This window comes from Anas platyrhynchos, chromosome 10, assembly GCF_047663525.1.
Source record: "Anas platyrhynchos isolate ZD024472 breed Pekin duck chromosome 10, IASCAAS_PekinDuck_T2T, whole genome shotgun sequence".
NCBI lineage: Eukaryota > Metazoa > Chordata > Aves > Anseriformes > Anatidae > Anas > Anas platyrhynchos.
In genome coordinates, this window is record NC_092596.1 from 6,931,099 (window position 1) to 6,957,581 (window position 26,483).

General features: G+C 51.4%; 1 protein-coding gene across 5 annotated transcripts in view; it reads left to right on the forward strand.

The window, feature by feature from the left end:
* Positions 1–849: 849 nt before the first annotated feature.
* The window catches only part of NEXMIF (neurite extension and migration factor), a 133,072-nt gene continuing 107,438 nt past the window's right edge, over positions 850–26,483 (forward strand). For 3 of the 5 annotated variants that reach the window (XM_038184449.2, XM_038184450.2, XM_072043168.1), the window contains exon 1: positions 1,071–1,298. The gene's annotated coding sequence lies outside the window, so the exon portion shown is untranslated. Of the gene's footprint in view, positions 1,014–1,070; positions 1,299–16,700; positions 16,972–26,483 lie in introns of those variants that run through there. The other 2 variants (XM_072043166.1, XM_072043167.1) reach the window with 2 other exon arrangements.

Sequence of the window (26,483 nt, forward strand, 5' to 3'; positions counted from 1 at the left end):
TTTGTTTTACTGAGTGCTGCCAGATGCACCGTCACTGTCTCACCTGACCCTAATTACTCACTTACATCACTTCAATCTTTCTGTCAAGAAAATAACACGGGGTGAAATTAAGTATGGTATTACAGGAGAGAGCAGAGCTGCAGGGGCCGACCTCTGCACCTTCCACAGCCCCGGGCTGCTGCTGGGAGGGGAGAGCCGTGGCTGTGAGTAGGACGGGATGGTGCTGCTGGGCTTAGGGCTCGCTCCCTGGCCCCAGCCCCATCGCTCACCTCCTCTCCAGCAGGGCACGGTGCTTTGAGTAGGGGCAGCAGGAACGAGCTGTGTTTGGATACAGAGCGTGGCACAGCTGCTAGCGAGGGACAAGAGGGGTTCATTGCTCGGTGTGGGGCTGTGTTAGGGTGGAGGTGCTGAGCGCTGCTGCTCCTTGCTGTGTGTGCCCCATCTCCTGGGGGCGAGGACTCCAGCGCTGGGTGTTTTAATCTGGGGACTCGCAGAGCGGCCGAGGTTGGAGGGGACCAGAGCAGGAGCAGCTGGAGCACGTCCCACAGGATCACATCCCACAGGATCACGTCCAGGTGATGCCGTGACTGAATCCTAAAGCAACTTTTTGGCCTGGTTCCCAGGTGGAAAAGCCGCATTTTGTGTACCCCACAGCTCCCTCCTTCCACCCCCAGCCCACCCGGCGGCCTCGCACCCCTCTCCCCTTCCCCTATTTCTCCCCCACCTTCCCCTGATAGACCCGGGGGGGGGCGAGGCTTCACCACCCCCCCCCAAACTTTCTCCCCCCTCACTGAGGGGGCGCCGCCGCCTTCCCCTCCCCGCCGGTCCCTCCCTCTCCTCCCTCTCCCTTCCTCTCCTCCCTCCTCTCCCTCTCCACAGCGGCCCCGCCGCGGTGCGGAGCGGCGGCGGGCGGCGATGCTGCCCCTCCCCGGCGGGGCCCCGGCGGCTGCAGCGGGGCCGGGAGGAGGAGGAGGAGGAGGAAGAGGAGGAGGAGGCGGCACGGGCAGCACCAGGTGAGGCCGCCCCGTCCCGTCCCGTCCCCTCCCTGCCCCTTCCCTTCCCCACGCGCGCTCCCGAGCCCTCCGCCAGGCGCGGCCCCGCGGCCGGGGGAACAATGGCGGCGGCCGAGCGGGGAGGGGAGGGGAAGGGTGGGGAGGGAGGGGGAGGGAAGGGGCGGGCGCCTCCACCTGCGCGCATGGAGCGGCGCTGAGAGGGGCGGCGGGGGGGGACGCGGCCGCCGCCGGGCCCTGAGGAGCCGCCGCCGCCTCCTCCTCCTCCCTCGCGGGCCCGGCGCTGAGGTGAGTGCGGGGTGGGGGGGGTTGGGGGGGGCTGGGGGGAGAGAGACCCCCGGGGAGGAGGAGGAGGAGGAGGAGGAGGAGGAGGAGGGGAGGAAGGAGGGGGCCGCGGCCTGCCCGCACTGCGCGGGGCCTGCGGGGATGGGAGGGCCGGGGAGCGGCCCCCGGAGCCGGGGGGAAGGGGAAGGGGGCAGCGGGGGGCAGGATGGAGCCCGCCTCATTGTCTGCAGAGCGAGCCATCTGCCCGGCCGGCCCCTTCCCTTCCCTTCCCTTCCCTTCCCTTCCCTTCCCTTCCCTTCCCTTCCCTTCCCTTCCCTTCCCTTTCCCCTCTTTTCCCTCCCCATCCCTTCCTTTTCCCTCCCCATCCCTTCCTTCCCCCATCCCTTCCCTTCCCTCCTTCCCATTCCCCATCCCTTCCCTTCCCATCCCCAGCCCCGCAGGCCGCCAGCTCGCGGAGCACCACAGAAATTACAGAGCCAAAAAAAAAAAAATAATAAAAATAAATAAACCCCAAGCCCATCACCACCTCCCCCGTCCCCCCCCCCCCAAAAAAAAAACCCCACAAAGGCAGCCCCCGGCTGGCTCCTGGCACCCCGCGCCGGGTGCCGGCCAGGTACGGGGCTGGGGCTGCGGCGATTGCGGGCGAAGCACTTGTGGCAAATTTAATGTTTGACAAAAGGAGCGGAGCTGTGGAACCGGCGGCAATTATGTAAGGAGCAGGGCTGGATGCGCCTCGAGTCCGCTCCATAAATCAACCTGCTGGGCGAACAAACCTCGCTCTGCACCAGCGCTCCACGCCACGCTGCTCATTACTCCCGTTATTGTTATTTTACTATCGCTGTTATTATTTTGCGTCTGTATATGTGCATTTTTTTTCCTTTCAAGGGGCTGAAGCCTGGCCGTGGGGTCTCGGCTGTCGCTGTGGGAGCGCGTGAAGCCCGTGGGGAGGGTGGGCGCAGGGCGGAGCGGGGCCTTGGGCAGCGCCTGCGGGTCCCCGGCCCGTACAAAGCTGCATTGATTCGCCTCTCTGCCTTCGCGGATAATGATTTTCCCCAAAGCTCTAACTAAGGGAAGAAAAGAGAGTCCCCCGGTCGGCCTACACAGTAGTACAGTATCTTTGAAAGCGCGTATCCGGCTGCGAATAAAGGGAGCCAGTCCGAGGGCTCAGCAGCAATGAAAGGCGGCAGCGAAGGGGAGCCGCCGGCCCTCCCCTGCCCCTCGTTCTGCTTCAGGGGGCGCGGGGGGGCCTTGGGGCGTTTTCGTCTTTTTTTTTTTTTTTTCTTTTTTTTGCTTGCTGTCTTGTGGAGCAGAGCCCCGTCTCCCCTGGCGGATGGTCAGTGAGAAGTCCTTTGGATCGGGGTGGGGGATAAAAAGGGGGAGAGAATCGTGGCCGGGTGGCTGTTGGCAAGCGCGGCTGCGTAGGGCGGTGTTTCGGTGGGGTCGATGCCTGGTGGGTGTTTTTGGCGTTATCTTCTCCCTTTCTGTGTTGGAAAGACTTGGGCGAGTTTGCAAAGCCAGGGGGAGGCCTGGGGAGGAAGTATGGCCAGACAAAGGAGCGCGGCTCGGGCCGGCAGCCCAGGTGTAGGACACGATCACCAGCGGGCAGGGCAACACATAACCCACCTTGCCCGTCATGGCCAGAGCAATAGCAGCTCCATTCCTGCCCTGCTGATTTCCCTAGCGAATGGTCCCCTTAAAGTTTATGCCCTGTCACAGGCAATGCTGGGAAATGCTCTTTTCCTCGGGGAGGAGAGTTCCTGGCTTTGCCCGAGTCCTGCGTGGACACCGCGGTCGCCGGCTTTGTGCTTGGCCTGGCGAGGCAGGTGGAGTGAGCATCAAATGCAGCAGAATTGCTGTTGCCTCTCAAAAACAGCACTTTTGGCTCTGTGAGGGCGTTCGCAGAAAGGTATTTGGGGAGTTGGGAGCGAAATAATTTCAATGCGATCCACCTGTGATGTGCCAGGCCCTGCCTCCTCACCTGGGCGAGGGCTGGGCCTTTTTTTTGGGTGCTGAGTCTTTGTGTCCTGCTAGCGCGGTTTGTGTTGGCTTCATCATCGCTACCTGGGCATCCGGGCAGGTGGTCAGTGAGCTGGCAAGATGTGTGGTGTAACACCAAGTGCGTTTGGTGAAGGCTCCTGCGTGTCCTCGTGGCGTGGACATCCCATAGGGGTTGCGTCCTGGTGCTGGGAGCTGAGCGGCGAGGTTGGGAGCAGCAGAGGCAGTTGCTTGGTTTAAGCATCCATGTGTTGAGCATGGATTTAGTCTGAAGGATGCACAAATTTGGGATAAACCACCCTGCTGTTGTGCCCGAGTGTTGGCATTGTTGGTTTCACAGCTCTGGGTTTTGGGGGCGCCTGGTAAAGCTGAGCTGCAGCGAAGGCGCTGGAAGGAGCCGCGCAAGGCGGTGATGACCACAGCCGTGTGCCTTATCCCTGAATCCCCGACCACGTCCCCTCACGGAGGAGGTGGCTTTGGTTCAGCAGTGCTTCGGGCAGCGGCGCCGGGTGGGTTTTGTGTGCGGGGAATGGCGTGTCAGCTGTGTAACGCCGCTTTTGTGCGCATCGCTCCCAAATCGACGTCTGGGGAGCGGCACGGAGCAAAGGCTCCAGACCAGCAGGTCTCTGATATTTTTTTGCAGCGGTGCCTTTTTATTCAAAGCAGGTGTCATGGAGATCTTTCATCCCGGGATTTCTTTCATCCCTGGCGTTTGTTAGCTCGTGTTCAAACTTTAAATCTGGAGAATTTCTTGTGTACAGGAGGTGTTCTGGCGTCCCTCTCAGGCAGGGTGAGCGCGGGGCCGGGGCTCGGTTTCCTTCCCACCCTGCTGGGTGCGGGAGGTGCTTGGTGCCCCGCAGCCCTGTGTGGTTTTAACAAAGCTCTGGGAACTCTTTTTTATTACAAAATGCCTAATATATCCAAGCTCTCGTCTCGATAGCCTCCCGTGATAGAAAATTCTGCTGCCTAATTGCTTCCTTTCACCGATCCTGTATTTCTCTCTCTCTCTCTCTCTCTCTCTTTTTTTAATAAATTTTGTTTGTGCAGTGCCTGCAGAGCATGGGTGGATGTGTCACTAGAGGTTTCGGGTTGATCTTCTTTCCCAGCTTTCCTGCTCTTGCCCTTTGGTATGACCGTGGTGCGCCCAACCACGAGGCCTGGCACTGCTCCTGCTCGCTTCGTGCACTGAGCCATTCCTAACGCCTCTCCGAAACACCCTTACCCTTTCTGGGGGTGTGGGGGCTGCCTCTGGAGCTGGGTGCTGAGAAAAACAAGTCTTGATTCATTTCCTTGCGCTTAAAAGTATCCAGAAAAAGGTTTTGATGGCGAGTGTTAGGGCAGAAGAACCGGGCACAGAGAAGAGGGGGGCCCCGTGGATTTTGTCTCCAGCATAACGTCCCGATGAATGGCTCGAGTCTTTGATGGGGAAGAGAAGCTGAGGCCTTCTGAAAAGCCTGTTTATTGACATTAATTATTTTTTATTAGTTACAGCATCCATAGTTCGTTGGCAGTAGGAGAGCCCAAAGTAAGAACATTAAATCTTCAGAAGTTTTTCAAAGCTTGCATTTTTCATAAGAAGCTTGTGAAGCTTCAAATCTAAAGCTTCCAAAGCCTTTTTTTTTTTTTTTTTTAATTCTTCAGAAGTGCCACTGAAGCTCTTCTTTAATTTTTAGTATTTTAGCTGAAACTATAAGTTTTTTATATATATATAAAAAAAGGTTCTTTCACATGCATTTTGCCAGCCCCAATTCCCCACTCCTTGGCCGCAGCCCCAGGCTCTGACCGCGCTCTGCGGACCGGGCGTTCCCCGTTTTCCCCCAGAGGGTGAGGAATAATTTGGGGTCTTCTCAGTTCTGGGAACGAGACCAGTGGGGAGAGGGGCAGTTCTAGCTACGAATGCTTTTCTGAAGAACAAACACAATTTTCAGACGTTGGGTGAGCAGGTTGGCTCGGGAGGTGCCTTTAACGTGGAGGGGTGGGTGGAATTTTCGGGAAGATGGGAAGGGAAAAGGCCTGCTGCTGACCACAATTTCTCAGTTCATATTAAAGCAAACAAGCAAACCCCGATCTTCGTGACCCCGCTGCCTCTGTAGGGAGCGACTCGCGGTAATTTCCTGTGGTTTGTTTGTGTCTGTCCGAGGATATCCACGGCATCAACATCACCTGTCCGTGCGGCGGCTCGTCCCAGGCCCCTCGTGGGTGGGTGTGATGGCTTGGAGCAGCTCGTGCAGGGATCGGGGCACATTTAGGACCATCGCTGGGCTCGGGGGCTGCAAGTTCGGCTGGAGCAGGGCAGCTCCATGGGTAACCCGTGGGTAACCCAGTCGGGCACAGCAAATGCAGAGAAACCATCAGCTGAAACCTCCTGCGGAAAGCACAATTTGTCCTAACCCAGTAACCTTCGCTGCCTTAATTGTCGTATTTGTCTGGGCAGCTCGTCGGCTGATGGGGACTCGGTACTGCAGCACAAGCGGTTTTGTTTACTGTGCCTGCTCCTTTCTTTAATTTGAACTAATTCCTTCCCTGCTTTCTCTCTCCGTCTGAGCCTTTCCTCGTCCTAGCTGCTGCAGCGCCAGCCTTTCTGCACGAGAGGTCCCTGGTTTGAAAGGGTGAATTTCCTGCTGGCCTTGAGCTGCTTGGCTCAAAATTCATCGCTCCGGCAGGCAGCACGAGCTGGCAGCTTGGTTTTATCTTTGGTTTGGGGTTTGTGCACGTGTAGAGCATCAGCTGTGTGGGTCCAGGACCCGGTGCTTGGTGGCCATCAGGCCTGGGGCTGGGTTTGCCCCTCGGGAGGCGAGGTGGCCACCTTTTGGGGTGCCCCAAGGTGTCTGTGGGCAGAGCAACGCCCTGCGGTGGTTTGGCTGCAGAGCGTGATCAATTCGGGGGAATTTGTTTGCTGTTATTTATTCAGATCTGGGAAGGACGGTTGTGCAAAGACCAAAGAAAAATGGTTTTAGTCTGACAAATGCCAAGGGTTTTTTGTTTTGTTTTTAAAGCCCAAACAAACCCTTTGGGATCCTTGGCTGGGTACATAATAGCATGAAATAGACCATTTCTTTCATTCGGCTCCCTAAAAATCCAATTCTTTATGCATTTAAAGTGGGAGTTGAGGCAAAAACAGAGTTTAGCTCTGCTGACCTATATTTATGAAAAGAGAAGGCTTGCTAAGCGTTGCAAGGAAATGTATAATGCTGTTTGCATACTGCAATAAAACGTATACACGTGCTAACAACACTTCGGGGATTCTTCCTCTTCTTACCGCGTGTTTCAGCCCTTTCCAGCCAGAATCGGTCCGTTCGAGCTCCCCATCAGCGAGGAGGGGCAGCAGAGCAGGTAGTTTAGCATAAGCAAGGAGCAGAGGTGGGACTGAAAGCCTCCCCGATCCCAAGGCTTAAAGGTGAACCTTTATTCATTAAAAATAAAAAATAAAAAATCAGCTATTTTTGTAGTGCGCAGCTTAATGGTGATCATGCTGCTTCTTGCATAACTGTGGCACAGATGTTATTTTTTGTAATGTTGCCTGGCTTATTTAAAAGGGAAAGGGAGGAAGGGAATTTATCTCTTTGGAGATGAATATGTGGAGCCCATTAGTTACAAAAAGTGTGAAGAGCTTGTTACAGCTGAAACTAGCACAGCTCTGAAAGGCTGATCTGCGGAGTAGAGCTCTTCAGATAAAGAAGGAGCGTTGTATCTTCGGGAGTTTGTTGTGTGTGCTGCCAGATAGCCTAGAATCAGACCTCACTGAAGTATTTGCACACATCGTGTTTGGGCAGATGCTTAAGTACCTCGTGGAGCCGAGGCCAAATCTGAATGTCCGTTTCATGAAACAAGGCGTTGGCGAAGCTCGGTCTCACTGGGTAAGCACAAGTCGTGCTTAGAGCTGATGGACACGGGAATGAAATGCGTCACTGGGCGTTGCTGAGCGTTAAAGCATTTGTCTTATTGCGCTGGACAACAAAACCTTTGAAGCTGCTTTCTTTGGCTGAAGAAATTCGTGAGGAACTATGCGGGGTTTTGCCGGCAGGAAGAAGTCACGTGCGGCCCTACAACGTCCTGGTGGAACAGGCAAGAGGAGGTAACGCCACCATCCCTTTGGCATTTCTGATGACCTTGGAAGCTTTGCAGTAGCAGCAACGCAAGGAAGCGAAGATGAAAGTGGTAAACGCTGTATTTATATTTAATAACATTGACTTAACAACCAAATGCCTGCTGTTTCGGGGCAGCGCAGCGCGTGCTGCTTTCTCGACGCGTTTGGTTTCTGAGCCTCGCCTGTCCTGGTTGTGTGGAGGCGCTCACCGGTGGCTGAGGGGCCGCAGGGCCTCGTGTACAGGACGAAGGGATGTCAGCATCCATGTCCCAACTCCTGGCACATCGGAGATGAGTCTCTGTGAGATCACCTGCTGCGGGAAATAAAGCACGAGGCAAAACAAATGCCAAGCAACAGCCATCAAAGGCTGGAGCGTGCTAACCCAGTGGGATGGCAGGATTACGTGCTCTCGGGGGTGAATTCCTGCTTCTTGCCATCCCCGTGGGATGGAGGCAGTGGGCAGGGGTGAGGGCTGAGCACCCTGGCAGCAGCCCTGGGGTTGAAGCCCCGTGGTGCAAGCCGTCCCTACCCGCTGCGGAGGGGTGCACGGGGAAGGCTGGCCTGGAATAGGAGGGCTTGTGCTTGATGCAAGCTGTGTTTACTTTTGAAAATTCAGTTTATTAAACTCAAGGCTGCAGAACTCTGGGGATCAGTGATGCTGTCTGAACATCACCTTATGCACCGCACAAGCAATTTTTCAAAATTACTTTTTTAATTAAAAGTTGTATCAGTTTAATGCGAGTTAAAGGAAACTTCCCGGGCTTAGCGGTGTCTGCAACCAGGTTTGGGAAGAACCTTCTTCCGCCCTTGTAAGTTCATCCAAAATAGCCAGTGTGCATGCGAGGAGAGGGGAATCTCCTCCTGTGCCTTGCATCCGAGGAACTGCAGGGTAAAGGTATTTATTGATTATCAGTCAAGCTGCGTTCCAATATCCTCCGCAATAGCTGTGCGGAGCTGAATTGGAATATGAACACAAGGAAAACAAGGAGGGCTCGAGGTACAGCAGAGGAAAGTCAATACAGAAGTTATTTAAATGTCAGCTGCCTGGAAGAGCTCTGCTCAGAAGCTGCAAGGAGAGATTAGGTCTAGGACATAATGCATGAGCGTGAGGAAGGAGGAAGATTGCTGAGCGAGTCAGGTGCTGCAGGGAACGCGTGTGAAAGGAATGTATTAAGGAGGAGGAAGGCAAGAAGAAATTGCTGGCTGAAAATTACATCTGACAATTAGTTCTGAGCAATTAATTGGAGGAGCACGTGGCTGTTGGAGACGGGAAGGTTGCGGTCATAGTAGGTGGGCGATCTGATCCATCGTAAGTGTTATTCATCAGCGCAGCCGGTTGACAGGGACAAGCAACGCTCATCACAAACCCATGTCCTACATTCATGTTATTTTGTGTTTGTTTTCCGGACGTATATGCGGCGTCCCTGCAAGCAAAGGATTCCTGGAATTCAAATTACATTGGCTAAACAAAGCCAAGAGGCCTGAAATTGTAATTGCGTGGCGTTTGTCCACTTAAGGAGGTTTGCATTTGGGGAGAACTCGATCCAAAAAAAGTCACTGCGTGGTAGATGAATGGCCTGAGGCTCATGGCCAGCCTCGTGCTGGTGCTGAGCCCCATCTCATGGAGGGCAGCGTGTGTGTGACAGCGGTGCGGTGCCCCAGGTCATATGAATGGGTCCCAAACGGGCTGTGGTTTGGGTGCCAGGACCATTTCTTTACCCCGGGCACCTGGCGTGAGCGCGTAGCAGCGTGCACTGTTTGCATTTGGATCGGTCGCGCGTTGGTTGTGGTCTTGTTGTGCCACCCCGAGAGCAAACACGCATTTATTAAAAACCATCCTGACCGGCGCACGTGCTCCTCTCCTGCAGCGAGGACAGGGAACAAACAGCCCATGACGAGCGTCATTAGCAGCGCTTACTGCTCAGCCGGGTGTGCCGCAGAGGAGCCCATTTACACTGGGAAATGTGTGATCCCTCCGAGGGCAGGATGACCACGCAGGCTGAGCGTTTAACTACCAGGAGGGACAGAGGATGGATCCGAAGCCACGCTCTGAAGCAGTCGACGTAGGTAGGCGTGCACTGAAAACGCAAGGCAGGTGTCGTGTAGTGGTCTGAGCCAAGCAAGCCCGAGCCCAGTCCTCCCAGCAGCACTCACACCATTGCTCTGCTGGATGTAGGGTGCTGATGCTGTTTTTCTGTCCTGCTTGCCCCGCTTGCGTAATGGGATTGTTAATATGGAGGTGTTGGCTTCCCTGGGGTGTCGTGAAAATTAGTTGAAGTATGTGGCATGTGTTGAAGGAGTCCAAGTCTCTTGGTGCTGATCGTTGTAACAACCACTGCCTTAAAAACACGCCTCCAGTTCTAGAAAAAACATTTTCTCTCTTGCTAGGTTGGCCCCTCATATTTTTAGTGTTCTTCATGTGTGGTGTCCCTTGGCTCTTCTCATATACAGATGTTTTTTTATAAAACCTTCTATCTTGTCCCATATCTGAGCCTCAAATTTTGATTACTACACAAGATAAGAGCAGGAGGTAGAAGGCCCTATGGCAATGCCACGGTTGCTGCCGTCCTTGCTGAGCAGTGCTTGTGCTCCCTCGTGCCTTGGGACGGACCCACGAGGATGCTCCTAGCACCTAGCTAACGGGGCTGCTCTGGCTGGGGAGGATCCTTCAGCTCGTCCAACGTTGGCTGTGTCTCTAGAGAAAGCTGAGAAGCAAACGGGCTGGCAGGAGGGGTGGGCCCGGGGCGGTGAGAGGAAATTTAGGGAAAAGAGATGCTGCCCTTCCCTCTGTTACTGAGACGGGGCGGTGGCCACTGGCATCCCCCTTAGGGACACGCGGCTCCAATGCAGCATCAGCCGAAGCCTTTTGGGGCAGCCACCGAGGTGAGCACACCCTGCACGTTTCAGTTTGCGTACTCCTGAAGTGCTGAAAAAATGAGGCAATTTTTCAAAGTTTTGCACACAGAACTTTCCTCCTTTTCATATGCCATGGAGAAGCTATCATACTTAATTAAAAGACTCACACTATTCTTCTGAAGCTTTCTATTCCAGTAAAAGGTGGAGAGAGCTTTCTGAAGATTACTGTTGGCCAGGACTGGTTTCCTGTCAAAAAATGACCCGTTTTAGCAGTTTCTTCAAAAAGCATCTGGGGAGCCAGTTGAACCTAAACTAAGAGGGAGTAGAAATATGAAGCACAGTTTCTGGAAGCGTTTAAACTAGACATTTCTTGGAGGGGATCCTTCCAAGGGTTGGTCTAGGTTGACTGTAGGTGGTATTAAAAATCTCAGATGCGACTGGAAGGTGGATTGAAAATGAAAGGAGGGCTGGAGGAGACAAGTGGAGGGCGGAGTGGGGCAAGAAAACCCCCTGCCTTCCTCACAGCACTCGCCTGAGACACGTGTAAGCCTTACCTTCCTCGTGGGCTGGGTCTCCTCCTCTTCTCCTTGCCTTCTTGTCGCTCTCTTCGGTATCGAAGCCACATCCCGTGCGGGTTAGTTTGCTTCTGGTGCCTGAGTTCTCGTAGAGGCTGAGATGAAACCCGGCAAACTGGGTTCTGAGAGCTCTCTTCTAATTCTGCTGCATAATGGAGGTGAGCAGTACTTACATAACGATACCCTGCGATGTTAATAGATTTAATAACCCAGAAAGGTGGGAAGAGGTTCTGAATTACCTATAAAAACTGCATCTCACTAATGAAGTTTATGGGAAACTCATCTCTTTGAAGAAGAGTCGGGTGGTAGACACAAGACTCGCGCATATGCTCAGGGGAGGAAAAAGGATGGAGCTGGCTGTCCCAACCAGCATAAATTTCCCATTAAAATAAGTTCTCAGGTGCTGGTGGATTAACCCAGTTTTACGTGGGCTTCTAGTTAAACTCTTGTAAAAATGTAAACAACACTTGCTTCACTTGATTTATTTTTTTTCCAAGTGTAGCTATGTTCCAGTCCTAGGGATTATAGTGCCGTATGTGCCCAGTGAAAACAATCGGTTCATTAATGCTGTTTTGTTAGACCTTGCCCCCCTCTCGCCATGGTGATAAGGGACCTTAATTAGCTCCAGAACAAATGCTGGAGAGTTTGACAAAAAGGAGAAACCCGGGGAGGGGGTGGAGAAACGCAGCGATGTCGTTAGCAGATATATGCAAAGAGCCGCGTCCTGCCGAGGAGAGGCCGTGCTTTGTTGGAAACGTTGGTTTTCCTTCCCGAGAAGGCTGTGAGCATCCGTGGACAGCTTGGGGAGTCGGTGTTGGCAGCTTTAGGGTTGCCAGGCCAAGCTCCTGGGTGTGGGCACCTCTCCATCTGCCGAGGGGACCGGGCCAGGAGAGCGCTGTCAGTGCTGGGAGGTGTAAAAACACCCGCACACGGGGGCTGGGGGCATCCCCCGCTGGGAACGGGGCGAGGGATTGGGCTGGTTCCTGTGTCCGGCCGCGGGCAGGGGGTGTCTGTCAGGGAGGGTGAGAAGGGAAGGAGAACCAGAGCTCTTCCAGCAGCGGCTGCGGGGAAGGGGAGCTGAGATGTCGGAGGATGGAAGGGCAGCTTGGCAAATGCCACTAGCTCAAAACCAGAGAGAGGCAGCTTTGTGTCGGGAGAGACTTCAAAAAAATCAAGCACGTGGAAATACGAGCATCAACAACTACGGTGATGTATTTAGTAAATGTTAGGTTGTGCTTTTTTTTTTTTAATCTGGTTATTGGGTGTTCAGGGTCCACCATCACAACCTCCTCTGCAGTCACCTGAGGTAGAATATTTAAAAAAAAAACAAAAAAAAAACACACAATGTTTTATATGTCCATAATTTTTTTGGTTTAAACTGGTGTTTGCTGGACTCAGGGTATGTTGTATAGAACAAAGTTGTTTTGGACGTGTGAGTTTGTGCAGGTTCCTTCGTGGTTGGTTTAGACGGGACGCGGGTTAAGGAGGAGGCTCCGGGTATCACGGGGTTTGCGAGGTCTGCGGCCTCGGGGCGCGGGGCTTCGGCTCTACAAAGGCAGCTTTGTTTTTCCTGCAGCGCGTGCTGGAAAGAGGAACTATTTGAAGTGGGTTAGGTGGATGATTTCTCATGTGTAGGCACAGACAGTAGGATAAAAGGAACTGCTGGTTCTTGTCGTTGGCTGTTTCTGTGTGTTTCCAATAACCATCTTCAGGATTTTCATTCGAGGCTGGCAGAATCTCCTGCCAAATTCTTGACATCTTTTCAAAACCCCGGAGTTACTTCTTTGGGCTTTTTTTCCACGTTTACCTTGAGAACATGATGGCCTGGGCTATGCAGGGCTATCCAGTGTTTGTTTGTATTTTGCAGGAACAGAAAACAGGCTTCTTACTGGAATACATCAAAAAATTAGGTTGTTTCATTTCCATCTTCCCCTTTGCCTTCACAGGCTGAGAGTAACTGGTGTCAGCACCAAGCCTTAATTACGGTGAGAGTGGGGATACAGAGACAGCTTCACGGGTGCTCAAAATTACCGCCCGCTAACCAGTGCTGCAGAACCCACCGGGCAGTCTCACGGCTCTGGATCCCCCAAAAGTGGCTGTGGGGGAGGCGTGGGGACGGTGACACCAACACAGAGGGCTTGGAAGTGGTCTTGAGCAGGACCAGGTCACAAACTGAGTGGCCACCTTGGGTTGAAGATCCTCTTGGGTTGCTGGCAGGCTCCGTCAGAGCAGCAAACGCACTTGCAGGGTACTTAGTAGCGTAATTAAATGATCTAGAAGATTTAGTCCTAAAACATGATGAATGCTTTCTTTCCTTTTTTTTTTCTAAAAGCTTTTGTTCTTGGTGGTTGTAAATTCTTCGCATCTAAGACATTTTGTTTGGCTTTTACTAAGGCAAAATATGACGGGAGAGTTCTTAAAATTGCGATGTAAAGCTCAGATTTTGAGTTAAAATTTCAGCCTCTGCTGATTCCTGTCCATCCCAGGTGGATGTTTTGTCCACCTGCAGGCAACTACAGGGAGCAAACACCGAAAGCCAAGAGGCAAAGGGTGCGGTGAGCAGCTTGGTGTAGTTATGGGGTGTGCTATGGGCTCTGCTCACGTAATTGCCATAAGGCCGGGGTGGCTGCGTCCCCCTGGGGCACTGTGATGTGGCTGCCAAAGCAATGTTGTGGTGTGAGGTGCGTGGAGGGGTCCTTGGCGGCCTGGCATCTGCTTCTGCAGCTTCTCCTGTGATGGTTATTGAAGCCTGACATTAGAAAGACAGAACCTAATTAAGGATTAAGCGAGCGGATTTGCCGTGAGTCTGTTCAAGGCCCTGATTCGGCCACTCGGGTGCCGCCTCTGGGGAGTCTCAGCCTGCACCTCCGGCACATCCAGGCACGTGCTGTAAGAGGAGGATTCGAGGCCGTATGGAAATGCCGCGCAGCAAACTGAGTCTTAAGAGATTTACAAGTTTGTGGGGCTTCAGGATGCATGCTGGGTTCCTGGTTCCTGGTTAGGGACCCCGTCGGGGCTGGAGCACTCCCTTTCTGCTTGCCATCCCTCCCGGCAGGAGGCTGGTACGGGGGGAATGTGCCCGTCGCTGTTTGCAGCTGACTGGAAGAGGAAACTGGGCTGGAAACTGGGGCACTCGGTGGTGCTGATGTCTTGAGGGTTGTGGTATGGGTCCAGGCATCCGGCAAGCCAAGTGCTGCACTGGCCTTTAGGGCTTTTTAGGTGCTTTTAGGGCAGAGCGATGCTAGCAGCAATCATCCAAGGCTCGTCGCAGTTTCCTCCCCGTGAGCCCAGCCTGGTCGCCTCTTCCATCACCAGGACAGCCCGGGAGTCTGCTCGGGGTCCGTCCTGGCAGGGAAGCCCGGGCACATTTTGCCTGTCTCTCTGCCTTCCCCTGCCTCGTAGCCCCCGCGTTCTGGCACCGCGGCCGTCTCCCACACGCAGATGGTGATGGGGAGCGGGGACGCGGGAGCTGGCGCGGTGCCGGCTGTGCAGGCTGGGGATCAGGGGAGGTCACAGAGCTCCGGCAGGACTGCGGAGCTGCTGGCAGTGCCCCTCTGCAGGGCACAGCCTTGGGACAGCGTCACCATAACCTGCGTGGTGGCCCTGCTCTCCGAACATCACCCGGAGTTTGTCGTTCGTTCAAGCAAATAGGCAGTCAAGCCAGTAAGTGTGCACAAATGTTCCCGAAATGAAATTGGCAAGCCGAAAGTGATGGTACGAAAGGGGGGAGGAAGGAATAAAAACGCTGAGGCTTTCTACAAAGCTTGATGGTAAGCAATTTATAAGCAGATGTTGGGAGCGTGAGTTTTACTTTGTGTTCTGGAAACTTTCTAGTCTTCTCTTTTCTTGTTAATGACAAAATAACAGCACCACTTCCAAGTCTGCCATGAACAATCTCCTGTGTGCTTCACTGCATAAAAATTCTTTTTTGTGACCTGCAGAAATTTAACACAGAAACCTGAAATGTCTGCGTAACCCCGCTCCAGTGCCAAACGCTCTTGCTATTCATCAGCTTTCAGCCCGTTGTCTGTAAAAGCCGGGGCTGTGGCCCTGTTAGGTGCTAGCAAGGTTCTTTAACAAATCTCTGAATCCCCTTTTCACAGACAGTAGGAGTGAGAGCAGGAGGCTGGGGGCCTGCTTTTGCAGAGGTGCTGCAGGTGCCCAGTTCCCAGGGACGTCGGGGCGAGGGCGATGAGCATCGCAGAGGTCAGTGAATCTAGCAGAAAGGCTCACCTGCTGGCGTAGACTCACACGATTCAGCCGGCTTCCCCGCGGCTGCTCAGAGGTTAACCTGCTCCTCTCCCAGCTGAGATGGCAGACGAGGAAGCCAACCGCATCCCCGCCAGCGCGTCCACCCAGGGGACGAGGGTAGCAGTGTCCATGCAGGAGGCGGTGGTTGGCAGTGTTGGGGTTTCCTCCGCCTGAGGAAAGCTGGCTAGGATGTGCCAAAAAGCAGACGTTTCCTTTGGTCTAGTTAAACTGTTTAGTTCAGCCTTAACTGAAGCCTGAAGTGCTGGTTGTTCTCATCAGAGTGGGAGATGTTTTGGTTGCGTAGGTGCCAGAGCTGGTGGTGGTGTCCCGGGGAAATGCAGCTAGCCCCAGGAGCCAGGAGAATTAAAGGAATCCCGTTTTTGCCAGCTTGTATGCAACAAAGATTTAACCTTATCCCCAAATTTACTGGCTCAATTTGACTCGAGTCTTTCCCTTCTTCCTAAACTCCCCATTATGGTTTTAAATACACGACTTTAGTATTCCTGATTGTGGTCCTAAAGCTGCATAGCACTGCTGGAAAATATCAAATACCTTCTGACACTTGCCATTTCTTTCTATGAGCATGACCTCTGGAATAATTCCAAAGCTCTGGGAAAGAATGAGATTTTCAGTAATGGCTACAGGCATTAAGGGCACAAATACCATTGAGTATCAGTGGGATTTATGCTCCTAAGTTGCTGTAAGTGCATTTCAAAGTCACATCCAAAATGTACCATTTAGAACAAGATATGTTGTTAATGCTCTGCGGTTTTTTTTTTAAAGCAGATGTGTAGTAGAAATGAACAATAAAATGTAAGGTGGCTTATAATAGTATTCTTGCAGAAGAATTGTTAAATACATAATTATTACAAACAACTGAATTTTTGAGAGCTTTCCTTTTCAGGATTGCGCTTTGCTATGTTGATATTCATCCAGCTTGAGAGAAACCAAGGGCCTAAGGTTTCAGGGCAGAACTCCTCTACTCCATTGTTAATCAAGAAGAAATTTCTATATATTCCTACTGAGACAAGAAAATATCCCCAGTTCCCAAGAAATGTTCTAGTACACTGATTGTTAAATGTAAATGAGACCCTGTCATTAAAATCCATAGATTCACAGTGCTAAATGACAAATCGCATTTACCACATCGCTTAATGCACCATTCTTTTATTTTAATATCTTGAAGGCTTGTTACTGCTCAGCAGTGTCTCCCAAGTTTTCCAGGGGTTGCAGCTCTGGCTTTCTCGTGTCTCCAGTGGAAGTTTGCCTTCTGCTGGCTGCCGGCTCTCCTGGAAGAAGGGCTCGGGCTGTTGCATGAACAGATCCCTGCCATGTTTCTCATTGCAGCACCCGAACTTCATCTTCTGATACACCACTTGTTCCAAAACCACACCGTTTTGCCCTCCTTCCTTGTCGGTGCCTGCCTGCGTTTCATTTCTTGGAGTCCCTTTGTGAAGGGAAAGCGATTCCTTTGGGAGCGATCTTCAGCTTTGTGCCAGTGCCTGAACTGCTGCTCCATGGAATCCCGTCGTAGCGGTGGTGCTGGGCTCCCCTATTAGCAACTGCAGTTACATATTTAAACATATTTCACTGAAGTAATTATGCTTTATGGCCTGTAGCCAAACTGACTAATCCTGCTTCCTAGGAGCTCCGGGAAAAAACATACATGCCTGGAACTTGGCTAAAACTTCCCCTCGGCTCCTTCACGGCATTTCCCTACGGTCAGGCAGCGCTCTGCAAATACGGGCGTCTTCACACAAGCAGATCTCACACCCAGTGCTTCCATCCATCCATCCATCCATCCATCCATCTCTCCGCCTTTGAGGCTGTCTTTGGTGGCAGGCCAGGGGCCTGTTTGCTGGGCTCATCCTCATCCTGGTGCTGCTGTAGAGGAGCTGCTCGCGGTGCACAGGTAGGCACGGTGCGTGTGCAGGGCTGGAGGGGGACTGGTCTTATTTTTTACGTCTGAGTATCCGTAGTTAGGTTTAAAACGTGAAGCCATTAAACAATGAAAGCAGCGCCTGCTCCTGTAGAGGTCAATTTAACTGGTATAGCAGCACAAAAATACACAAAGGACCTATGTAACAAAACCTAATCGGCTTTAGCTTGAGGGTTACCAGAACCCACATCTTTCAGATCGCTGCTGTCGGTACGTTTCTACAGTTCAGCACTATTTATTTATTGCAACCGAAGCGCAGTATTTGTACCTATTAAGCCTCTGAGTTTCCTTTTGTAGCTCCCTCCATATAAAGCAAGATGCGGCATTATTATTAAACTGTTCTTGAGGCTAAACATCGCGAATGTTATTCATGTGTGTTTATTAACAAAGGAGGAAGGGGGAGAAGGTTTAGCGCGTCTGGTTTGCTTGACTTGCATCAAGGATAACTTTGTAAGAGGAAGAGCTTTCAATAAGAATTTGAAATTGCATAATGAAAAGGTCCTGGAAATGATTAAAAAAAAACGGCCTGAAATCACTCTGAGAATTGTTGAGGTTTTTATTTTTTTTTGCATTTAAATTGGCAATGAAGTGTAATGAAGACAGTCAGAAATAACCCCTGACGCCCACACAGGGTATATATAGAGACTGTATTTACTCTGCTGTGCAAGCATCTACTGCAAGATGGCACATTAAAATGTGAACAAAACAGCACATCCACGCTCCTGGATGCCGCAGTGCTGTTACAATCTGATAAACAGTTCGAGTGCGGAGTGCATGCTGTGTGCATGCATTATCTCGCCGTAACGGTCTGCGTGCTGGCATTCAGTGGCCACCAGCTTTGTCTCCACCACGCACGGGGCGGCGCTGGGGGGGACGTTTGCAGGCTGCCCTCCCTCGCCTCCGAGGGGATTGCTTCGCACTCCGCCTGGGACCGGCTGGGTTTGCTCTGCAGCACTCCGGCTTCCAAACTTCCCATCCCTGGTGCTCTGTGCTTGGGCACACACGGGCGGTTTGTGGCTGAGAGTTCAAAGGAACCCTCTTGTCGTGCTGCTCTGCGGTTCTTGATGATGATGTTGAGGTTGTGATGGGTATTTGGCAGGGCACAGGATCCTAAATTCAATCCTAAACTAACGTAGCTCTTGGGTGGTGGGGCTGGGTCACTCTTTGGCAGCAACATTCCAGTGGCATGCTCATGTTCTTTTAGGTTTAATCTTTCTTTTTTTTTTTTCCAATATAAAATTGTTTCCAGTCTTTTAGATATTTATATGACCTTCAGCACATGCACTAATCTCTTAATTCATTTTGTACTGAATGTATGGCAGAGTGAGACGTTAGCTTCAGAGGCTCATCTCAAAGGATACGTTAGCTCGAAAAATGTAAAGTATCAAATTTGGGAAGGAAAGACGAGCCCAGTTTTAAGTAACCAGCCTCTTCCTACCCCCAAGCTGTTTCACCTCTCCAATGTCATATTGCCTGTGTTTGTAGGTGATAACTTAGCATGAAAAGCACTTTGAGCATCCTGGAACGAACATTTTGACATTCAAGTGGATGTTTGCTTTCACGTTTTCCATATTTTTGTATACCTCTGTGAGAAATGCATTGCAGAGTCTTTGCATCTCAAGTTAACTAAAAATGTTTTAAATGCCAGTGGTAACTAATTGCAGCTAATGATTTCAGCGTGGGCATCCAGTTGCTCTGGCTGAGCCGTACTGCAGGAGACCGGAGTTCATCGTGCTCCCCTCCTGCCCACCTTGCTTTCTGGATGCTGAGGGAGAACAGGCAGAAGGATTTGGTTTGGGCTTTGTGGGGTCAGGTGTTTGTTTGGTTTTTAGACAGCAAAAGGATCGGCTTTCTGGTCAGCAAGAAAGGCAGCATTTATCTACTGCGCATGTGGTTTTTAGGATGCAGTCCCGTGGCCTCCCATTTCATGAGTTCTGGCTCTAATTAAAAGGAGTGCTCCTTAAAAATGTAGGTATGGTGAAGAGGAAGAAAAAAATATGTGGCTAGTTGTTGGCAGCAGCTCGTGTTTGCAAAGGAATGTCATCACCTTCAAAATTTGTTGTTTGTAAGAACGCTTTTTTACCTCCCGGTGTTGCGAGTAGCATTTAAAATAAGCAATACTGAGAAAAGATCATCAGAGTTCCTGTATTTTTCCAGGCTATTTTTGCGAAGATATCTGTATAAATACATTCAGAGAGTTTTTCCTATTTTGTATAGATTTTTTTTTCCACATAGCTGCAGCAGAGAACAAAGGTTTTATATTGGAAAAAGTATTATTTCTAAAATCTTACGGGGAAACTGGGACAGACAAGGTATGTAAATGAACTTCTAAGTCCCTTAAATTCTAACAGATTTTAAGAAGGCAATTTGCCTTTTAGGTTTACAATCCCATCCAGATACTGTCATGCAGCATAAACAATAAAATTAAATGATTGTGTTCACTGTGTGGTTTTCATCGATAATGAACTCCTGATGCAGCGACTTGAGGAGAGGTTCAGGAGGACTCGGCCGCGGGATGCGGTACGTGCTGATCCTGGTCAGTGCTTCCCTTCTCTTCTGGTGCTCCAGCTGTCTTGGTCAGTGCATTTATGAGCTCAGTGGCGAGGGAGGTCTCGCTTGCAAAAAAGCACAGGGGACAAGAAGTAGTGTTACGCATGTTGCATACCCCAAAATCCACTTGGCTGGTCTGGAACAGGCCGTTTCGTGGAGCTTAGTGGTGTTGGAGATGTCTCTGTGCTGTGCTGACACCTGGCTGGAGTTAGGTGTTTGCTGGTATTAGTGGGGGGCGAGATGCCTGGGGTGGTCGGGCATTTTACGCCAGCACCCGCAGGCATTTCTAGATTTGCCTTGACTTGTTGCTGTAGTAGAAGTCCATCCGCCGTGTCTTCGTCAGCATCTCATCTGAGGTTGGTTGCAAGGGGGAGAGAAGACAACTCAACGCAACCCAACCCAACCGAATGAAGAGAGCCCGGCAGTATCTTCAGGGCAGCTCTTAGATGACCAAGGACCTTTGGGAGGACCCAGGAGCTGGGGCAGGTGGGTTGGGTGGGAGCACCCCAGCCCTTCCTGCTGAGGTCCTCTCCCTCCTGCTGCTTCCACCTCGGCCCATGCTGCCCTCCTCGGGGGGCTTTGCGGGGTCTTGAAGCCTCCCGGCACCGTTTTTGTCCGCTGGCCGCTCTTGTTTTGGAGGAAGCAGGGAAACTCAGCAGCCAAGGTGGATTTCCATCCCCGGCTCCCCTCTGTGTTGTTACAAGCGTTTGCAGAACATATGGTGTGCAAGAAGCACCCTTTCTCGGTGAGATCCCGGCAAATTCTCAGCATATCAGGGTGAGTTACTTTTAGAGCGTCTCTTAACTCTTTAATCGACGGATTTCCATCCCTTAGCATTGCAGGAAAACATATGGTTCTTCCCCCCAGCAGTGTTGTGGTTGGTTTTTTGATTATTTTTTTTCCCTGGTTTGTTTTGCGTGTGTGGTTGTGGGGTTTTTGTTATTTGTTTGTTTCGTGGTTTGTATTGTTTATTTTCTTTCTTTTCTCCGAGCGAGACAGAGGGAAAATACTTTCTACCACCTCTAAATCTTGGCCAGGTGGCCTTTTGGGGATGACATGATTTTATCTTCGCTAAGCTTTTGCATGCGGTTTAAATGACAAACCCCTCAAACTCCGGATTATTTGCAGGCCAGACTCTGACCTTTCTGCATGCAGTGGGGGATTTTTTTAGCCCTTCCTCATTAGTGCTACCTGTCGGAGCAGTATTTTCCTTGCTAACCTCTGCCATTGCTGTACCTCCCAAAGTAAGGTTTCCCAGCCCGTTGCTGATTTTTATTCTTGGATGTATTGCACCAAGCATAAATATTTTACGTTGGATCTGCATATCTTAGTTACCAGTGGACAGCTCTGCTTAATAAATAAAGACAGAGAAATAGTTGCTACAGCTGCTTGTTAGGCAGAACTCAATTTTTTAAGGACTAAAATACAGGAAATTCAAGTTTGCGTTTGTTTAAAAAAAAAAAAAAATCACCAAGACACTGTCGATTACATGAACATAGTGAAATTAAAGCCTGTTGCACATAAGCTGGCATGCAATCTGCATGATATATATTTTTAAAAATGTTCCTGTACCTTGAAAATAGTCAGTAGACATGTTCTGGTTTGTGGTGTTTGGTTTATTTGGATGAAGTCGCTTCTTGGTGCCCCCCAACCTGCAGACACACAAGGGATCAGTGGTCAGCATCCGCAAGGCAAAATCTCATTTGGTTTTTGTACAAGCCATAAAACCTGTGTGTTATTAACAGTTGTTTGCTTTGGAAAGCAGCGTAAAGAGATGCCAAAATAGGTGCAGGGGGTTGGTTTCCCAGTGCTGTACGCAGGCTGAACGGACCTGCAGCACCGGGACAGCGAGTTTGGGTTCCTGTGGAAACAGCAATGAATGTGGCTGGGTATGGCACTGACGGGGTGTCTGTCACAGGGCTCACAGACCAGTTTTGGTTTGTTTCTGACCTTCCTGCCCAAATCACCTTGATCTAACTTTCAAATCCGGAATGACTTTTTGTCATCTTTTCTTCGTTCTGTTCATTTCTGCAAAGGTGGGTAAGCGCTTGCTGTTCCCAGACAGCACGTTCCTATTCCCGAAACGTGGGGACCTGGGGGATTTTTTCACATCTGAGCCTGTGACAGGTTCCTCGATCCAAAAATACGGCTCTGGTGCACATCAGTCCGGTCTCCTGCCAGCAGTGGGACAGTGGTGGCACTCGCTGGTGGTGGCATTGTCCCTTTGCTGGTGACGGCAGAGCCTCAGTAGCTCGGCTCATCCAGGCTGCTGGTTTGACAGGGCTTTTCGCATAGAGCCGTGGTGTTTATGTTAACATATAATGATAGTTCTGCTTGCATCCCATTAGAGCTTTTTTCTTTTTTCCCTTTTTTTTTTTTTTTTTTTTTCAACTACTGAAGAAAAAGCTAATGCTGCCAGCTGTCTCGGAGATGAGATAGGTAGATGGTTAGTAGATTTGTAATGTTCTTTCCCTCCCCCGGCCTTCCTTTCAGAAGAGCTTGAACATAGCTGGAGTCTGCAGCTCATTCTTAAGGATAAATTTACCCAGGAGTGAAATGCAGCTTCCTCCGAGGTGAATCAAAGCAGTTGTTACAGCTCGATTCAGCACCGAGGCTGGAGAGCGTCATCTCGGGCTCCAGCCTCAACATTGCTAAACAAACAAACAAAAAAATAATTAAAAAAAAAATACATTGACATTGCTGCGTGAAGTAACAAAACGTTCCTGAGCGCCTTGCTCGTGCCCCTGAGGCTGCAGGACGCAGGGCTTTTTGGAAGCTTGTTCTGCACTTGTGGTGTCACCTCCACGTGGCGGGGGCTCCTGCTGCTCGCCGGGGTCCGCCGATGATCCCCGGCACTCGCCTCATTTCCACTGGATGATGGTGGTGATGAACAGCCTCAATTTTGACGTTACAGGCAGTAAATCAAGCATATTGGTATCGTGTCTGCAATGGCAAAGGGCTTTAAAGGGTTCCAGAACTGGCGCTGTGAACAGAGCATGGATGGTAGCCGGGTGACTTTGGAGATCTGTTCGGGGCCTCGGACCACTTCTGCTTTCAGCTCTCCCCAGCTGCTTCCAGCTTGCCCGAGGGAGGAGCACTCCTCAAGGGGGAGGCCGTAAGGGTGGATGCTGCGATGCGGGGAAGAGCAATCCCCTCTCTCCTCTCCTCGCGGGGCTCCTGGACCAGCACGCGGCGCCTTGCTGCTCCCGCGGATGCCTGGAGCCATGCCCTGCATCCCCGAGCACAGGGCTCATGCACGCAGCTTCTGCTTTTCCTAAAGTGCGATTCCTGTGAAGATCATCAACTGGAATCATGGCTTGCTAGGCTCTTGCCTTCTGACATCGCCACCAGATAAATGTGCAGCTGTGGCAAGGGGCAGCTAGGAGCAGAGCCTGCATGCAGGTGTCCCACGGTCCCTTCGTGCCCATCCCTGCATCCCATCGCATCCCTGCATCCCATGGCATCCCTGCGTCCCATCGCAGCCCTGCTCCTCTCCAAGAATCAGCCCAGACGAGACCGTGCCGCCTGCTCGACGTGCGACAGGTATCGTTTGCTCAGGCTTAATTTGCCACGGTGCGCCGGAGCGCTGGTCGTCACACGATAGCTGGAGACCTAACTGTGGTTTCCTTCTTGGAGATATTGTTAATTAAATTTTTTATGAAGGAGCCGAGGCACACCAGCAGTGATCTCCTTTCAAGCAGAAACGTAGCAGGCAGTTCCCAAAGAGACCTCATCTGCTCTCTTCTCTATGAAAATCAATTAGTGTTATGAATGTGTGATAGCTTCTTAAAAAAATCTGTCGTGATGGAGAAGTCTTTACACCTCAGAATAGTAAAGGGAAGGACGTCTCTGGCTCCTCCTTCTTTCCTTTTTCCCTCCCCTGTTCTGCCTGCTGAGCATTGCTGTGGCTGGGTGTCCACTTGAACCGTCTTCATTCAGATTCTTCGAGTTTTGGTCTTTAATTATTTTTTTAAAGAAAAACAAGCACAGAGTTCTGCTTGACGAGGACAGTTTGCAAATCAAGAAGTCCATACTTTGGTCCTTACGACTTCAGCAGCATCCCCAGGTGTGGGGATTGCTGGGGCAAGTTCTTGTTTCTTGTGTACCACGTGCACTTGGATCCAGCGAGCGACCCGAGGTATGTGCTGTAGAGGCGGCATCCTTGTTGGTTTTGGAGTGGGGTGGCCGTTTGTGCTCCTGCTTAAACCCTTTTTAATTCCCTCTCTTTCAGCGGTGCAAACACTGTTTCATTGCTGATTGTATTTATTTTTTTCTTGAACTTCCTATCCAAGCTTAAACGCTGATTTTTATTTTTTTTTCCCTCCTCGCACTGTATTTCTGCCTAAGCTGAGCTACAGACTAAAGAAAAATGTTGCACTTCCACGCTAAAATGCTTAATAGCTACGTACCAGTAATAGACAAAAGATCATTTTCTCAGCATGACAGCGTTACTGGAGTAAAGGACTTCAACCAATCTCAGAGGCGATGTTTGGGGCGCATATTCTTGCCAAAGCCTTCATTTGCCATTGTTGCAGGTACAATATTGGAAATCTAGAATATGTTTTCAGGTGATTTCTCGAAACAATGGGTATTTAAAAAGAAGTGACTTGTGCAAATATAGAAGTTGCTTTAGAGAACACGTTCCCTAAACCATGCAGGTCGCAGAGTCGCATTTTTCCTTTTCACCTGGGGTGCTGAAATCCTGCTCCTGCTGGTGCACGTCGCTGGCACTCTTCTGTTGGTGGCGGTGTCACAGAGCTCGCTTCCACCCGTGCAAAATGTCCGATCGAGCAGGCTTTGACCTTTACAAGCCGCCCTGTTGTTTTCTTCCAGTCGGTACTTACGAAATTAGCACAGATCTTGGCTGCTGCGGCGCTTCTGGTCGGGATCCTGGAAACGAGACCGCTGCCCTCCCGCATCAGCAGCCAGCACCGTCCCACCTCCCGCCCCCAAACAGGTAAACCCCAAACGCTTCGGGGCCTCCGCTTACCTTGCCGAGACCTTTGTGAAGGCAGAGCCGAGTCCCGAATTCGTCGTTTGCACAGTTAATCCAGCCCACAGCCTGTTCTCAGGGGGCGGACAGCTTTCCAAATAGCAGGCTGCACGCCGCAGCCGTGCAGGCTCTGGCGGTGTCCTCGTCTCAACCGTCAGCGTGGCGCCGGTGCAGCTGGGACAGACCTGGCCCCGGGAATTCACCATCCGCACGGGTTTGTAGGAGGAAAGCGGTGTTTTGGGATTCAGGCTGAACGTGGGGTTGGCTTCCTTCCCCTCACAGGGAGGGCGAAGCGTGCTTGTGAGCTCGGAGAAACGACCTCCAGGAGATCTCCCCGTGTTGGGCATCGGCTCGGGGCAGAAAATACATGACCTTGGAGATCAGGGCTTGATTTCTGGTGGGGCTGAGATTTTGTCGGAAGGCCTGGGTTACGTTCAGCAGGGTGCACATCTCCAATACGATCTTTTCTGATCGAGCAGCTTGCACCCCTTGATAAAATGTGCCCTGCCTACTTGTGGCCAGCTTGCCGGAGGGGCTCTCAGGGTTAGCTCACCGCCTCTTCTCCTTGCTCAGACTCCAAGCTATTTTGACGAGGACTCTAAACTGCTTTTTGCATGTGAGGCTGCTCTGGAGGTTCCTGGTCTTCAGGTGCTCCCACCTGTGTAAGACACCCAGCTGGGATTCTTTTCTCTGTTCTGCTCAGTTTTCGTGGTGCTGGACCAGTCCCGCTGCCTGGGTTGGGTTCCCCAACCAGGGACAACGATTTGTGAGTTAATTAAAGGAATGTCCTGAGGATAAGCTGTTGTTTGAAAAACACCTTTCAAAGTGCTCCAGCTGCGTGGGGTTCTCCTGTCCGGAAAACTTTGGAGTTGGGAAAATGGCTCTGGGTGCGTGAGGTCTGCGATGAGTTTGGCAACAGCTTTCAGCGTGCGTGTGTAGGGAGCTGGAGGGCGAGAGGCAAGCTGGGGATGACCCGTGTTGTATCTGCAGGTAAGAGCAGGCTCTCTGCTGCCTTTATGTCCTGTGGGACCATGCTAGCTCCTCGTGCGAGGAGTGCCACCAGCATTGAGCCCAGCAGAGAAGGGCACTTGTAAGGGTGGAAGCTAATTTCCAACATGGGCAGCAATGGTTTTCTCTTCTTACAAATCCCCTGCCCTTCTGAATGTCCTGCTGGAGCCCACCCTGGCCCTGGCAGTCCTCTGGGTGGGTTCAGCAGTGTCCCTTTGCCCTGTCCCGGCTGGTGCCATGTGTGCTGGGGGCAGCTCCATGCCTCAGGGACACGGCGCTGTGCAGTGCGTGATCCAAAGGGGCAGAGGCAGACTGCATTTGAAATGCTTGCATAGCTTTTAAACATTTAGATTGAAGTCGAGTATTAATGATCCAGTGGCTGTTCCACGCCAGGTTATAATGCATTTCAAAGTCCTACAGGCTACTGAATTTTGTATGGAGGCAGGTTGAGAAGATCTTTAATTGAGCTCACAGGAAAAAAAAAAAAAGGAGCGAGCGGTGCGGCTTTCAGAGGGTAACTTTATTCTGAGCTTTGTGTCTGTGGAAAGCAGAGACGCAGTGAGCATCCTCATCACTCCGGTGCTGTAGTAGCTGTACAGGATGCGACTTACACCAAGCAGAGCCAAGTGTGATATTTATTTTCACCTCTTTCTGAGGTTTCTCTGTAGACATGCTTAGTTCTGCGTGGAGGAAGGAGTCAAAATACGCCAGGCGTGCTCGTGCTCGGCAGGCTCCTCCGCAGCAGGAGCACACGCGTGGCTGTGCGTCCAGCTCCCGTGGCGAGCTGCTCAGGGGGTGATCACACACACACAGCCTTCCCCTTCTGCACGCTTGCTTCGTTTGAGCTCGCTGGAGCTGCTGCGTGCCTGCAGCCTCTGAAACCATCTCAGGGAGCAGAAAGCACAGGGGGGCGTTCAGCCTGCCGGCCACAGCC